This window comes from Hippocampus guttulatus, unplaced genomic scaffold (assembly GCF_054856545.1).
Source record: "Hippocampus guttulatus isolate MCC_2025c unplaced genomic scaffold, RoL_Hgut_1.0 HiC_scaffold_56, whole genome shotgun sequence".
NCBI lineage: Eukaryota > Metazoa > Chordata > Actinopteri > Syngnathiformes > Syngnathidae > Hippocampus > Hippocampus guttulatus.
This window is the reverse complement of record NW_028233915.1, coordinates 40,001-43,864: the sequence shown is the minus strand read 5'-3', so window position 1 is coordinate 43,864 and position 3,864 is coordinate 40,001.

Genomic DNA, 3,864 nt, shown 5'->3' with positions numbered 1-3,864 from the left:
GGAAAAAGGCCTCCTTGCAGGCGTGAGAGTTTAATAATAGCGGGCCGGCCCGGCGAGCGTGCGTGCCCGGGAAAAAGGCCTCTTGGCCGGCGTGAGAGTTTAATAATAGCGGGCCGGCCCCGCGAGCGTGCGTGCCCGGGAAAAAGGCCTCCTTGCAGGGGTGAGAGTTTAATAATAGCGGGCCGGCCCGGCGAGCGTGCGTGCCCGGGAAAAAGGCCTCTTGGCCGGCGTGGGAGATTGAAAAAATTCCCCCATTCATTTTCAATGGCGGGGGTACCAGGGGTAGAGCTGGGGGTACCAGGGGTAAAGAGCGGGCCGGCCCGGCGTGCGAGTTTGGCCGGAAAAGAGGCCTCTTGGTCGGATTGGGAGATTGAAAAAATTCCCCCATTCATTTTCAATGGCGGGGGTACCAGGGGTAGAGCTGGGGGTACCAGGGGTAAAGAGCGGGCCGGCCCGGCGTGCGAGTTTGGCCGGAAAAGAGGCCTCTTGGTCGGATTGGGAGATTGAAAAAATTCCCCCATTCATTTTCAATGGCGGGGGTACCAGGGGTAGAGCTGGGGGTACCAGGGGTAAAGAGCGGGCCGGCCCGGCGTGCGAGTTTGGCCGGAAAAGAGGCCTCTTGGTCGGATTGGGAGATTGAAAAAATTCCCCCATTCATTTTCAATGGCGGGGGTACCAGGGGTAGAGCTGGGGGTACCAGGGGTAAAGAGCGGGCCGGCCCGGCGTGCGAGTTTGGCCGGAAAAGAGGCCTCTTGGTCGGATTGGGAGATTGAAAAAATTCCCCCATTCATTTTCAATGGCGGGGGTACCAGGGGTAGAGCTGGGGGTACCAGGGGTAAAGAGCGGGCCGGCCCGGCGTGCGAGTGTGGCCGGGAAAGAGCCCTCCTGGCCGGCCTGGGAGATTGAAAAAAATTCCCCCATTCATTTTCAATGGCGGGGGTACCAGGGGTAAAGAGCGGGCCGGCCCAGCGTGCGAGTTTGGCCGGGAAAGGGGCCTCCTGGCCGGCCTGGGGGATTAAAAAAATTCCCCCATTCATTTTCAATGGCGGGGGTACCAGGGGTAGCAGTACCGATTTTGGTCGTTAGGGGCGCTGTAGTAGGTAAACCAGATATGCGGAGTTAGGGGGTCAAGAAGGCGAAAGGCTTAGAAAGTGACCGTTCACCAAAATACTTTCCGAAACGTATATAGGGGGGCATGTGTCGGACGAGTCACCATGCTTTCTCGATGCTGGAGGTACCAGGGGCACAAAGTTGGCCGGGAAAGATGCCTCTTAGGCGGATTGAAAGCATGAGAAAATGCCCCCCATTCATTTTCAATGGCGGAGAGCGGGCCGGCCCCGCAGCCGAGTGTGGCCGGCGGAGAGGCGTCTCGGTCGGATGAATGAAGCGTGGAGCCGGCCTCTGACGGCGGAGCTCCGCACTTTCGAATATTTTCTATCTCCCCCTCCGGGCGGTCGACGGCAGTTGGGAAGGCCGCCCGAGAGGCGCCCGGGGCGGATACCTCGGGCGAAAAGCCGGCCTCTGACGGCGGAGCTCCGCACTTTCGAATATTTTCTATTTCCCCCTCCGGGCGGTCGACGGCAGTTGGGAAGGCCGCCCGAGAGGCGCCCGGGGCGGATACCTCGGGCGAAAAGCCGGCCTCTGACGGCGGAGCTCCGCACTTTCGAATATTTTCTATCTCCCCCTCCGGGCGGCCGACGGCAGTTGGGAAGGCCGCCCGAGAGGCGCCCGGGGCGGATACCTCGGGCGAAAAGCCGGCCTCTGACGGCGGAGCTCCGCACTTTCGAATATTTTCTATTTCCCCCTCCGGGCGGCCGACGGCAGTTGGGAAGGCCGCCCGAGAGGCGCCCGGGGCGGATACCTCGGGCGAAAAGCCGGCCTCTGACGGCGGAGCTCCGCACTTTCGAATATTTTCTATCTCCCCCTCCGGGCGGTCGACGGCAGTTGGGAAGGCCGCCCGAGAGGCGCCCGGGGCGGATACCTCGGGCGAAAAGCCGGCCTCCGACGGCGGAGCTCCGCACTTTCGAATATTTTCTATTTCCCCCTCCGGGCGGTCGACGGCAGTTGGGAAGGCCGCCCGAGAGGCGCCCGGGGCGGATACCTCGGGCGAAAAGCCGGCCTCTGACGGCGGAGCTCCGCACTTTCGAATATTTTCTATCTCCCCCTCCGGGCGGCCGACGGCAGTTGGGAAGGCCGCCCGAGAGGCGCCCGGGGCGGATACCTCGGGCGAAAAGCCGGCCTCTGACGGCGGAGCTCCGCACTTTCGAATATTTTCTATTTCCCCCTCCGGGCGGCCGACGGCAGTTGGGAAGGCCGCCCGAGAGGCGCCCGGGGCGGATACCTCGGGCGAAAAGCCGGCCTCTGACGGCGGAGCTCCGCACTTTCGAATATTTTCTATTTCCCCCTCCGGGCGGCCGACGGCAGTTGGGAAGGCCGCCCGAGAGGCGCCCGGGGCGGATACCTCGGGCGAAAAGCCGGCCTCTGACGGCGGAGCTCCGCACTTTCGAATATTTTCTATTTCCCCCTCCGGGCGGCCGACGGCAGTTGGGAAGGCCGCCCGAGAGGCGCCCCGGGGCGGATACCTCGGGCGAAAAGCCGGCCTCTGACGGCGGAGCTCCGCACTTTCGAATATTTTCTATTTCCCCCTCCGGGCGGCCGACGGCAGTTGGGAAGGTCGCCCGAGAGGCGCCCCGGGGCGGATACCCCGGGCGAAAAGCCGGCCTCTGACGGCGGAGCTCCGCACTTTCGAATATTTTCTATTTCCCCCTCCGGGCGGCTGACGGCAGGTGGGAAGGCCGCCCATTCATTTTCAATGGCGGAGGTACCAGGGGTGCCGCTGAGGGTACCAGGGGTGCCGCTGAGGGTACCAGGGGTGCAGCTGAGGGTACCAGGGGTGCAGCTGAGGGTACCAGGGGTGCCGCTGAGGGTACCAGGGGTGCCGCTGAGGGTACCAGGGGTGCCGCTGAGGGTACCAGGGGTGCCGCTTAGGGTACCAGGGGTGCCGCTGAGGGTACCAGGGGTGCGGCTGAGGGTACCAGGGGTACGGCTGAGGGTACCAGGGGTGCCGCTGAGGGTACCAGGGGTGCCGCTGAGGGTACCAGGGGTGCGGCTGAGGGTACCAGGGGTAAGGCTGAGGGTACCAGGGGTGCCGCTGAGGGTACCAGGGGTGCGGCTGAGGGTACCAGGGGTAAGGCTGAGGGTACCAGGGGTGCCGCTGAGGGTACCAGGGGTGCGGCTGAGGGTACCAGGGGTAAGGCTGAGGGTACCAGGGGTAAGGCTGAGGGTACCAGGGGTAAGGCTGAGGGTACCAGGGGTACGGCTGGAGGTACCAGGGGTAAGGCTGGAGGTACCAGGGGTAAGGCTGGAGGTACCAGGGGTAAGGCTGGAGGTACCAGGGGTTAGGCTGGAGGTACCAGGGGTAAGGCTGGGGGTACCAGGGGTAAGGCTGAGGGTACCAGGGGCGAAGCTGGCTGGGGGTACCAGGGGTTGGGCTGAGGGTACCAGGGGTTGGGCTGAGGGTACCAGGGGTAAGGCTGAGGGTACCAGGGGCGAAGCTGGCTGGGGGTACCAGGGGTGTTGCTGAGGGTACCAGGGGTGCCGCTGAGGGTACCAGGGGTTAGGCTGGGGGTACCAGGGGTTGAGCTGAGGGTACCAGGGGTAAGGCTGAGGGTACCAGGGGTGTTGCTGGGGGTACCAGGGGTCGCCATTCATTTTCAATGGGGGAGGTACCAGGGGTAGGGCTGGGGGTACCAGGGGTAAAGAGCGGACCGGCTCGCCGGCCGAGCGTGGCCGAAAAAGAGGCCTCCTGGCCGGATTGAGAAATTAAAAAAATTCCCCCATTCATTTTCAATGGCGGGGGTACCA